Raw genomic sequence first — 13,095 nt, forward strand, 5'->3', positions numbered from 1 at the left:
ATACAGTTAAAGAGCCATGAAGATAAATTGACCCCTATTGGACAAATAAAACATTGAAATTTTATGGCCTCTGTAGTAGGTACTTTAGGCTATTACATTTTGAATCTTTTCTGTCATTAATAACCTTTAATACAGAGGACATTAATTGTCTAGACTTTGTACTATTATATATCCAATGACAGAAATGTTTTATTCCCATGGACCGGACCAAATAATAAGTTTTGTTAAATGGACACAAACAGCTATGCCAAATCTGCATTATTGCTCTCAACTGCCTTGAGCACCATTTGATGGAAAGGAAGGGAGATACAAATCTAACAAACCAACAAATAATGGGAAAGGATAATTTGTGTATTCCATTCCCTGCTTCATCAACTAGCTGTGGCACTACTTTTGGTACTGAAAAGGCATTTCTCCCTCATTCATTTATTTACCTTTCTTGGCAAGTGAAGTATTTGGGAACCTGTCTTCAGGAAATGATGCTGCATCTTGGCACAGCAGGGACAGTTGGGGGAAATGTAAGATGGAGTGAAAATGATATCAGCATTGGGCACCCAGGTGTTGGGAAGTAGGCTGACTAACCCATATTTACAAAACAAAGAGTTACGATACGAATATCCTAAAACTGGTTATTTTAGAGATTTATTGGCTTTGTTATAGATATCAAAAATAGAAATATATGCCTATACTTAAGTATTTTATATAGCAAATATAGTGTGTGTGTGTAATCAGACCCCAACCTCCAGAGGCGCCGTCCTATGCTCAGATCACTACACCACGTTGGCTCTCATTTGTATGTATGTGGATACACACACATTTTACACTCCTATCCCTAACTCTTTCTGTTTGTTTTTCATTGCTTTACTGAGTTAGGTCTTCTTCCTTTCTGTTCTGCTTTACCCAATATTTGCTCCAGGTTGCTTGAATCTTCTCAAATATCCCCAGTACACCTGATACAGAGGCGGTACTAAAGGGCATGTTCTGCATGCAGAAGGTTTGGTTCTCAGCCTCTCCAGGTGAGATTAGGGCTGCATCCATGTTGGGCTTTGCCGGTTTTACTTCGTTCAGCAATAAACCTTATAGTTTCACCCCTGCCTACTCCCTTGTAAAAATAACATTCAGGAAGACAGAGTTCACACAAGAACTTACTTTACTATAAACAGCAGAAAACATAACAGCATTAGTAGTCTTTCACCAAACAGAGGCTCAAGCAGAGAGAGCAAATGTCAGCATACCCCAACCATAGTAGCAGAATTAGGGAGTGGCTCAAAACCCATTGACCTGATTACTAATGAGTAACACAAGTGTTCTACTCCAGAGAAGGGGGTTTTTGAGTTTTAACACACACACACACACACCTATAAGTAAGTGATCCACAGAATCCTTACAAGCCAAATTGCAGATATAACCCTGTTTGTCACCACTTTAACTGCTATGGCTCAATGCTATGCTGTAGTTTTGTGAAACATTTAGGCTTCATTGTTAAGAGAGTTGTGGTGCCATAACAAACGACAAATTCCAGGATTCCATAGCATGGAGCCATGACAGTTAATGTAGTATCAAACTGGAATATATCTTCAGTGCAGATGCAGTTTAGCAAAACTTTTCCAAGTCCCGAAGAGCCTTGTAGACAAAAGGCGGCTTGACACACCAATGATATAAAGTGGTGTTCTATATTGCTTCCTAAGAGGAACCTGAGCTTAAGGGGAGGGAAGACCTTTTTGAGTACACTTCCTAGAATCCCCCAGACAGCAGTGCACTGGGGGGAGTTCTGGGAGCAGTAGTTCAAAAAGTAAAAAAAGTACTCTAAATGCCCGCATGAGAAGCTTTGGTAGAGTTCTGTTGCAGAAGGTCTTTCATCTGTGTTATTGATTTTTAACACCTGCCTGTTCTTCCATACTGTATGCTGTTGGCCCTTCACAATTGTGGCTTTGATTTTTACAGATTTGATTATATGCTTTTTTGATTAATATGTTATCTCTGGGAATCTCTAGGACTAAGTCCTCCATCAAAATTCTACCAGAAGCTGACCATAGGACCTAGAAATTTCTAGAGAAAACACTTCTCTAGGCATTTGTAGGTCCTCTAGCAACATTGAAGATTTTCATACCTGGCTCCAATGTCGCTCCAATATGGCTCAATCATCACTCAAAGGTGGAAGAAGCCTGCATGTCTGAACTCCAGGTGCGCTTCCTTAATCATCATGGATTAATTAATGTGGCTCCCTCTAGCATCCCTGAATCATCGCAAGGGGAGCGGATTTCCTATGAATGCAAACTTTGCATTCACAGGAAATCTGCTCCCCAGGAACGATTCAGGGACGCAAAGGAGGGAGCAACAATTGAATGATGATTAAGGACATGGCGTTCAGTCCACCTTTGCGATGACTGAGCCATGTTGGAGTGACGTTGGAACCAGTTATGAAAATCTTCATTCTGTGATCAACTTCTGCCAGAAGCTGACCACAGAATTGCATTGGACAACCTGGAGATTCTTAGAGAGGTGTTCTCTCAGGTAGAAAGAATAGCATTTTTTTATTTGTGGTTTTCCCACATTCACGGGGTCCTTCACCCCTAACCCCAGCAAATGTGGAGAGACCACTGTAGTTGTACTTTGCTTTTAACCATGTTGTATTTCTGAATTATTATTTTATCACTGCGCATATCCTCATATTGTATATGAAACCCAGGCACAGGTCGTGTGTAATGCACCATCTGGCAGACATTCAAACAGTTACCTTACTCTTCCAATGTCTATATCCATCAGAGTAAGAGCAATATGCCATAGGAACATTGCTCTCATTTTGAATTGACTTCATTTTCCTTCACATGACCAAGTAAGATGGCTACATCATGCGATACCAGAATGACCTGCATCACTTCAGGAAGATCTCTTAATATAGAAGGACATGTATAGCACAATCTTATGTATGCCTACTGAGAAGTAAATCCCACTGAGTTCAGTAGGACTCAACAGTTCAATACCAGGTAAGCAGATATACATTTTCAATCTTAAGAAGCAACAGTAAGGAGAAACAACCAAAGCAAGCAATGGACATAAAAGATCAATATTTATCACTCTGAAGATACTGAAGAGGCATCATGGAGTACTTAGAGTGTACACTTGTCAGAAACTTGATCCATAAGAGGATAAAATATGGTATAACCCATTCAAAAGACTAATTTTGCCTCCTCTTGAATACATGATGATTGCTAATACAGTACAGAGATTTGGTTTATTCACTTTGAAACTCCTATTGCAAATTCTGTCCTCCCTTTGTTTTTAATTTGTTTTGTCATTTGTGTTTGTACATTATTTCTTAACACATGAAATGCATAAATAAAAGTATTTATTCCTCCAGTAATACAAATACACACAGAGAGAGACAACACAACATATAAAAAACTGGAGGTTTGGGTGTGTGTGTGGGGGGGAGAGATCTCCCTACAAAGATTAGTATTTTAAAATACTAATAAGATGGTGTGTTGGAGAAGATGCACTGCACCCGGAGAAATCTCTGTAGGACAGAGCAGATTAACAGTAGCACTCCCAGGTTAGCAGAGATAGATTAACCCCTCCTTCCAAATTCCTGTATTCCTGATTTCAAAAGACCAAGAATAAGATCGAATGAATATGAGAATGTTGTCCATAGCAATTGGTCCAGATTGATCTATTTTGGAATCACACATGTGCACATATTTTTAAAATCAACAATATGACACTTGAATCAATCATTGTTTTTCCAGATAAAAGCCCAGTCAAATATTAACCTTCTATAATCCGCACTCAAATTGAAATTAACTACATACAGGTAAGGAACTCTGCCTGGTCTACCAAAAAAATAAAAAAAAATAATAAAAAAAATAAAACATACATACTCTCCAATATTTGACAGATGAAAACCAGGATATGTGTGCCAGTAACATAAGAATGTGGTTAAAACGCAGAAGTTATTAATGAGGATGAAAAACACACAAGCTAGGAGAAGACACAGCAGTTCGCTTTTTGCCTGAGCCAACTGGGAAGGGCAAGATTCCATCCCCATTCTTATCTCCCCTCCCCACAGTGCAAACTACTTTTGTAATTTGAACTCAGTATGCAGCAGTTAAAGTAAGATGAGGTCAAAGGGAAGGAGTGGAGAAAAACAATTAAATTCATGCCCAGCCCTCAAATATAAGGGCTATCCATGCAACTTCTCCCCCCCCCCCCCAAAAAAAAGTAGCCTTTATACACTAGATAGAGTAGGGGTGAGGGAATGAGTGGCCTTGTATTCTCAAACAAAGAATGAGATTTTACTGGGAACAGACACTGGGGCATCTGAGCATCCTCTCCCATTCCCCACTGCATGTATTTTTGTTTAAACATCTTTACCTGATGAAGTAACCAATTTCAAAAGACAGCACCAAGACTTATGCCTTTCTGATTGGCTTAATGAAGATATTATCAGAGTAAAGACTCTGAATATGTTTTATGCTCAGCATGTCTGTCTATCCCTTGCATTGGGATGGACGGAAGATATCTTCGTTTGTGCAGTTAGATCACTGGATGTAAATCAGAGATTCTTATCAGTTGGAAGATGTCTTAAACTATTCATTCAACCTCTGCATGCAGTACCTGCTTCCTTCCTTCCTTTTAATGGCAAGATTCATTGGGTTCGGGATTACTTATAAAAGGTAGTAAAACTTTTCATCAGGCAGCTTGTTATCCTTTAGCTGCATGGCAATATGTTTACTTCCATTCAAAGCATTTTCATTTGTTCCTGTTGCTCATTCCCCAAATGTGAGAAAAAGGAGAGATGCTACATTAACATTTGCCAGACCTACTCCTGTCTTATTACTGGCTAGGAATACATTGGAAAGAAAGGCTCAGGTGCAGACACAAAATATCTCTGCTACAAGAAATGAAAAGGGCAGGAAGCACAAGGTATTCATTATTTTATCTGCAGCCCTTCCCCAGCCTTTGCATCTTACAAAGTTCTGGCTACACAAAGGCATTCCTATGGGAGCTGAAATCAGACATTCCCTCTATTGCACTGAAGCTAAGATTTCTAACAGAAAACTACAGTGCCAGAAATTAACAAGGGCAGAAAAGCAGTCATGCTGCACTAGACAAATGAAATATATCTGAATTTCCCTGAAATAGAGCTAGTTCATAAACTGTCATTGTATAATATGGAATACAATTGGTCTATTCAATGGTCCCATGCCACTGTTTTATTTGACGAAATCCTGAAGTGTAAGGATATATAATTGAATATTAAAGGTTATATTCAAAGCCTTAGTGCATTACATAACAACCCAACAAGCAGCAACAGAACAGCATCTTTCAACTTGCTTGTCTGCATGACTGTAAAACACTTCCATTCTCTTCCAGTCGTAAAAGCATGGAAGATGGTTGTGAAAGCATTCCTTTTGCCAAATGGATTTTTCCAGTGTGATAAAAGGGACACTTTTACAACCCTCTCGCACACTTTTATGACCAGAAGAGAACAGAAAAGCTTCAGTGTCTCACAGAGAAGCAAGCCAAAATATGTTTTTCTGACGCTAACTGTCACGTTTGTTCTGTAATGTGATAAGGCTCTGAGTGAAAGATTTTATAGTATAAGCTTTCATAGATGGGGTGCATCCACACTTCAGAAATAAACTTAAACTGCCATGGATCAATGCTGTGGAATTCTGGAAATTGTATCTGTTGTGGCACTAGAGTTCTTTGACAGAGAAGGCTAAATGTCTCACAAAATTGAATTCCATAGCATTGAGCCATATCAGTTAAAGTGGTGTCAACCTGGATTATTTCTGCAGCGTTGATGCAGCCTTGATATACTTCCTCAGAAGTCTATGAAAGTTTTATGCTACAATGTCTTTTGCTAAATTAGTCTCAAAGGTGCTACAAGATCCCTTTGCATAATGATATTCCAAAGTAACACAGCTATGTCTCTAAAGTTAGGATTGTTCACACCATTGTATTTCTATGTATGATTATGAAAGCTGGACAGTGAAGAAAATTGACAGGAAAAGAATCAACTCATTTGAAATGTAGTGGTGCAAAGGAATTTTATAGGTCCCGTGGACTACTAAAAGGACAAATAAATGGTTACCAGAGTAATTCAACCCTAGAAGCCAAGATGACCAAACTGAGACTGACATAATTTGGACATACCATAAGAAGACATGACTCACTAGAAACGACAATAAGCTTGTTAAGGTAAAAGGAAGTAGGGAAAGAGGATGATGGCATTCCAGACAGATAGACTTTATCAAGAAAGTCATGGCCCTGAATCTGCAATACTTGAATGGAGCTGTTGTTAACAGGGTGTCCTAGCAGTCTCTCCCTCACAGGGCCACAATAAGTCAGTCAGCTTGATGGCATTTAACAACAATAAAAGTATTAAATTAATGTTGTTGTTTTTTATCGTGTGGTCAACACAGTCATTTTTTGCTTTTTGATTAGGTTATATTCTTTGTTTTGTTCTCATTATACTAGAGCAGCAATAGTTAGGAACACTGCCATATGAGCTGTCTGTATTTTTCTAGATGGTTTTTTGAAAGGCTGCAAATCAGTGGGAGCTAATTGTAAGATGTGTAGTTAGGATCATGATATATGTAATAGCTGTGGTAGATCCATTCTTGGATCCAGGCCACATTTGTTAGACTAACTGGAACTAAGGAGTCCACTCCAGATTTTCAGTGAGGTGTCTGGGAGGGCTAGAGTACTTAGCCTGTAGTCTTAGGAGATTATTGCAATAGCTTCACTGCCAGGATAGCCCTGGGATGTAACTTTCTTAAGACAGATCTTATCGCATTCATCCATTGCCGGACAGTATGCAGCCCATATTCAACCTGGGCTTCTCTGGGCTTGTCCTGCATCTTTTCAAGAATGGAAAAATCCCATTCTTAAAAGATGCAAGAGAAGCCTGGGTTGCATACAAGCTGCATACTGCCCCGCAGGCAATAAGATCCACCTTAAGAAAGTTATATCCCAGGTCTTTCCCAACATCAAAGCTAATGCAATAATCTTGGACAGAGAAGGAATTGCATAACAGTAAAGCCATCATCCTTTAAGCAAATGATGAGTATCATCACTGCATCAAAACAGAGATACTAGTTGTTGTTTTTTATTTCTAGCTTAATAGTAAAGGAGCCTAGTTATGCAAATGTCAAAATCATTTCTGAAGATGTTATTCTGCCTTATACTCATTCACAGTGCTGTTATGCAATAGACAAAGTCAGCAATGGCTCTATTATGTGGATTGGTTTCTTAGTATGTGGAAATATGTGTTCCATTTCCCCCTGCTTTGCAAAATGTGAGCTTATTCAAAAGTTGAGCAGAAAAAAGAAAGTTAACACACATCTCGCTGTTACATGAGGTTGGAGGAATCTAATTTGAACTGATGCAAAGACATTTTTTAAACAAATTGTACTTAGAAAATGCCTACAGTGTAAGACCTTGGTGACCTTTATGAAAGTAGAAAAAAGATCTGTCATATTCAGCTGCAAGCTGTGCAAATTATTAAAGCCATACAGTTGTAAGGTTAAATTACTTCTGAACAGCAAACCACATTAGAAGTGCACCTGCCTTAGGAAGGTCACGAAGAAGCCATCTTCTGCTGAGCTTAGAGAATAAACACTCTCACACAAAGCTCCTACACTAGAAAATCAGTGGAATTTGGAGGGTGATACCCACATCAGTCAATTCAGTTGGCACTTCTTTACCTGATGACTTATCACTAGACAACTTAACAGCACGACATGTTAATTCCATCACAATGTTGGATGTGATGTTCAGTTGTTATTATTATTATTATTATTATTAACCTTTATTTATAAAGCGCTGTAAATTTACACAGTGAAAGCAAAAAGTTCTCTCTGTGATGTCTAACAGCCAAATTACAAATTCATGTCATCTGTTGATATTGCAATAAATATACGTGTGTGAACTTGATCTTACTTCTAGATAATAATCAGCATTGCAGCATAAGTACATCCCAAATTAATGAGGTTATTTTACTTGAAACAAGAATAAATGTTACAGCTAACAAGATAAATATGTTAACAGAAGATGATGGCATATCTCCACTATGTGGTTGCTTGAATAATCCATTGACTTCTGTTTACTGAGCATTATTCTAATCACCACACTCTTATTTCAATTAAAATACAACCATCCTATACAACCTATTGTCTTACTAATTAATTTACTACAATATTTATTATGTGTGTAATTTTTAAAATTATTTTTATAATATCCGAAGCGTATCTCATTAATCCTCACTCCAGAAGAAAAAGGAGAAGTTCGTGTTTCCATTTTACAGTGATAGGAAATATGACAGAGATACCAGAGGCACCTGGTTACATATTAGAGGCGATCAGTTAACAGTACCAGTGATATTTATTAGGTTTATGATTCAGGGCAAGTTTTTGAAAATCTACCAAATATTTTTTGGCATTACTGTGGGTCTGTACTGGCCTCTACATAAAATACACTGCACCCTCCCCACCCACAGGGGTTCAGATCTAGCCCATGGATTAATGAAATGAAATGAAATGAAATGAAATTTTATTTATATACCGCCGTTCCTATGATCACGGCGGTTTACAGCAAAATAAGATACAATACAATACAAATTACAAGCAGCATAAAAACCATATACTACAATACAACAATAAATCCATCTTATTCAATTAAATAATAAAACAATCTAAAAATACATTAAATAGTATACAGCAGCGAGAAAAAGACAGGACATGTCCCAACCAACCCCTATAAGAAAAAAAGTAACTAAGCCTCTCTCTATCTCCCTCCCTCTAGAGAGTCCCCAACAGCGGGACCAGGCAACAGTCCTTGGCACTCCGCCCTGGTGGTATAGGCGGCGGACAAAGTCCTCTGGGCCGCCCAGCCCAGATGGAAAGGGGCGGCGGCGGCGTCCTCTTCAGGGGGAGCCGGCGGGCCGGCTTTTGTAGGGGCCGCTCCCACCGGCCCCACCCCCCGGAAAAACGCCGCCGCGGCGGCGGACAAAGTCCTCTGGGCCGCTCAGCCCAGATGGAAAGGGGCGGCGGCGGCGTCCTCTTCAGGGGGAGCCGGCGGGCTGGCTTTTGTAGGGGCTTAAATTAATTAATTAAATTTAAAAAACAACATACATGTTTAAGGCCCACTATATCCAATGGACACTAATGTACATGCAGCCATGTCAGCATAGCTGTGCATGCACCATCACTGACAATAATGGGACAAGGCAATCTGCAGAAGCTCAAGTCCATGGATGGCTACCCTGCTGATACAGTGGGGCCACTATTTCAGATTTACAAATGAACATCTTACGAGATTATATGATGTATGTAGACATGACCAGCTCCAAAGTGCCCTTTTAAGGACAGCAAATCCTCCTCCATTGATGGATCTTATTGGACTTAACTTTCATTAGTGTAGGACAGCAAAATCAGTGTTCTGGCAAATTTTATCATTCTTGAGAATAAATAAAATATTGATGACTGCTTTTTTTTTCTTGCCTTTTTCTCTTCTCCCTTTTCTCCCACCTTTTTTTTGGGGGGGGGGCTTTTAAGGACTTTCTATTGAAATTCCTTGAATGGTTACTTCCCCCACTAAAGACATTTTTTTTGTGGGGGGAAATGTGTTTTTGTGCGGGAGCGAGTTGTTCTTTGTGTAACATACAGCATTTCAGACAAAAACTTTTTTTTTGCACAAAATCATTTTTGTGATTTTTTTTTTTTTGTTAACAGAATCTAGGAATGTGAAAAAGCATTCAAAAATAGCCTGTTGCAATTTCATTGTACAAGGGATTGCAGGGTGTTGTTGCTATTGGTTCAAGATGGAAGAGCAAAATATACAAAGATTTATATCCCTAATATGAGCAGCACTGGGCTGCTGAGTCTTCTTAGCAATTAGATTTCTCACAATTGCCAGGGATGACACTAGGCATGGGGGGCAATAAAGGAATATTTCAATAGTGATGAATACCAGGCACCTAGCGAACTAAGTCAGGTGTCATCAGCAGTGGACCCTGGGCACTTGGGCTCCCACAATCAAACTAAGATGCCATGCCATGTACTGTAGGCCTTTCAGTGAAATACTGTACCTTCATTTTAAGAAAATTCTGACATAACTGTATCGATACTATCCTGACAAAATGTTTCATTAATACACTGAGTCTGCGCCATGCGCCGGCTTGTTATAAGCAGCTATAGGAAAATGGGAGAATGGCGTACATGAACTGCTACATGGCGAGCATAAGCCCCATTAGATCTAATTGGGCTCAAGCATGCACGTTTTTTGTCTTACGCGGGGATTGCAGTACATAGGGTAGCAGCCCTCCAAGATTCAGTGAGGGGCAAGTATGGTCCCAAGACCTCAGCTCGTTCCTCACCCTGGTGTAAAGAAAAGCAACTGGGATGATTATTTCCCATGTGAGCCGAGATCGAGTTGAATAATCTTCTCTTTTCCTTTTTTCCTTCCTTCCTTCCTTCCTTCCTTCCTTCCTTCCTTCCTTCCTTCCTTCCTTCCCCCCCCTCTCTCTCTCTTTAACACACATACACACACAGACAAGCATACACACACCGTACATTGAGTCACACTGAAAGAATGAGAGAATGAAACTGAGAAACATGTATGCAGTAGAGGTGTAACTGGGTTAGGGAACATTCCAATCTCTCCATTGGAGTGCCAGCTCTCAACACAAATTCCTTGTTTGTGAAATCTTACTTGTGAATTTTTTGAGCACTTGTTCCAAATAATAATAATGATGATAACAGTAATAATGATGATAATAATATAGAGCCAAGTTGTGGAATACCAGACTGCCTTTTTTGCCTTGCACTTGCAAGCTGTTCTGGTGATATTAGTAAAGTCTTATTCATTCATTCTTTGTTTCATTTTATTTTAAAAGAAATGATTGTGCCTGGAGCTTGGAATGTCAATCATGTTATTCTGGAGTAATGGCTCTGATTACTTTGATTTGTTACTGGTCATTCTGAGTAATATATCAATTAATTGATATATTACTGTTTTCTTAAAGTTGTAATGACAACATGCTAAATTTTCTCATGTTTTAATGAAGCACTAGCAGTAGTGCTAACATTTCCAAGCTTTATCCATTACTGAACTCTGCTTGAAGAAACTGATTCAGAAGCTGGTTTTCACTCTTTTATACTGTTAATAACAAGCTAGCCTGCTTGGCATACATCTTAACCTATAGAGTTTAAAGGAGGCCTTGGGAAAGCAGCCAATCATCTCCATAAGATGCGATTCCTACATGTCTGGACAAAGAGTTATTAATCATGTAGTTAGTGGCAAATCAACCTTTGAAATATGCAACAGCAGCAGAATGATGGCCTAAATTTCCTGAAGGTACAGATTCTGTTTGATTTCGAAAGCTAAATAGGGTCACAGGCCTAGTTAGTACTTGAAAGTTAATACTAACTTTCTATTTCTTTCAATGGGAACTGAGTTCAGCAAACATATTCTTGATCCACCCCTAGGTACAACTACTATGACTTTGAAATATTGGTTAAAATATGCTTATTGGCTTCTACTGTCTAACTTATTGCTTCTATCTATAATCTAAACATGTGTCCTTACAATCAAATTGATATTACATGGTTTTTGTGCAACCTTCCTCAAGTCTGTGATATGTGAGACTAATAATCCCATTATCAAGAGCCATTTGTAGTCCAACACATTAGATGGGCACCAGCTTAGGGAAAGGTGTTGTATGGCAACCGTAGCTCTTACACTCACACTGCATAACCTGTCTAAGTAGAGACCACAGGTGGAACTTGGCCAAATTATTTGTAAAATATGAATTGCTAAACAATGATAATTCACAGAATCATAGATTTGGAAGAAACCACAAGGGCCGTTCAGTCCAATGCCCTGTGTTTTCTACTCCTCAATTCTATGATATTTCTTTACATATTTAATCACTACCACAAGAACATATGAAAAACTATGCTTGATGAAACCAGTGACCCATCTAAACCAGCATTCTAGTAGATTTCTGGAAGAATGCAGTAAAATGAATGCACAGTAATCTCCAACTCAAATTCCCTAGCGAACAGTGTTCAGAGAGATATTCTCCAGGGTCATATTGGCATGTAGTATTTGCAAAGAAGAATGATGTACTACTGCATTTAAGTAGGCAATTGATCTAAAAGAGAAAGACAGTCAGAAAGCAAACCCTTTCAACTAGATTATTTTACACTTTCAGTCATATGCACAGAATCTGTTACACTACATTTTCCGGGTTTTGAACAACTCCATTTAACACAATCCATTATGTATGGACAAATCTTTTTCCTCTATTTTGTGAAGGACATGTCTTTTTAACCTCTGCTCTGTTATATGGTTGTACGGCCTCAGTGACATTATAGAATCATAGAGTTGGAAGAGACCACAAGGGCCATCCAGTCCAAGCCCATTCTGCCATGCAGGAAATCACAATCAAAGCATCTGCGATAGATGGCCATACAGTCTCTGTTTAAAGACCCCCAAGGAAGGAGACTCCACTACACTCCGAAGGAGTGTGTTCCACTGTCAAACAGCTCCTACTGTCAGGATGTTCCTTCTAATGTTGAGGTGGAATCTCCCATTATTCATTATCCCCCATTATTCTTGTTAAATTGGTAAGCACTTTTATATACTACTTTTTATATAATAATAATAATAATAATAATAATAATAATAATAGGATTTATTTATATACCGCCCAATCACTGGGAATCCGAGCGGTTTAAAACAGAGAGGATAATAGACGGTTCCCTGCCCTCAGGCTTACAATCTAAAAGACACGACACAAAAGGAGAAGGGAAAGGTGAGGAAGGGAGGGGATATACCCTTTTACAAGATAAAGCATTTTTTAAAAATGATTACTATCTCAACTGCATGGTATTAATATTGACAAATAAGATTTTGGTGCCCATTTTGACACATGGCTGAACCCACAGACTGCATTTCATTAGCTTCTTTATCAGTCACTGGATAAAAAGGTTACACAGGTCATAATGAAAATTGCTACTCCTACGTTTCAGCCATGACCCTTTCTATGAGTCATGGAATAAATTGCTTCTTTCACCTCAGATGATT

At 38.8% G+C, this 13,095-nt stretch overlaps 1 protein-coding gene across 2 annotated transcripts in view; it reads right to left on the reverse strand.

Annotated features, from left to right (window-relative positions):
• STK32C (serine/threonine kinase 32C) overlaps positions 1-13,095 on the reverse strand; it is a 253,014-nt gene that overhangs the window by 94,945 nt on the left and 144,974 nt on the right. The window lies entirely within an intron of this gene.

This window comes from Sceloporus occidentalis, unplaced genomic scaffold, assembly GCF_023333645.1.
Source record: "Sceloporus occidentalis isolate IW3139 unplaced genomic scaffold, rSceOcc1.0.p SCAF_2, whole genome shotgun sequence".
Classification (NCBI taxonomy): domain Eukaryota; kingdom Metazoa; phylum Chordata; class Lepidosauria; order Squamata; family Phrynosomatidae; genus Sceloporus; species Sceloporus occidentalis.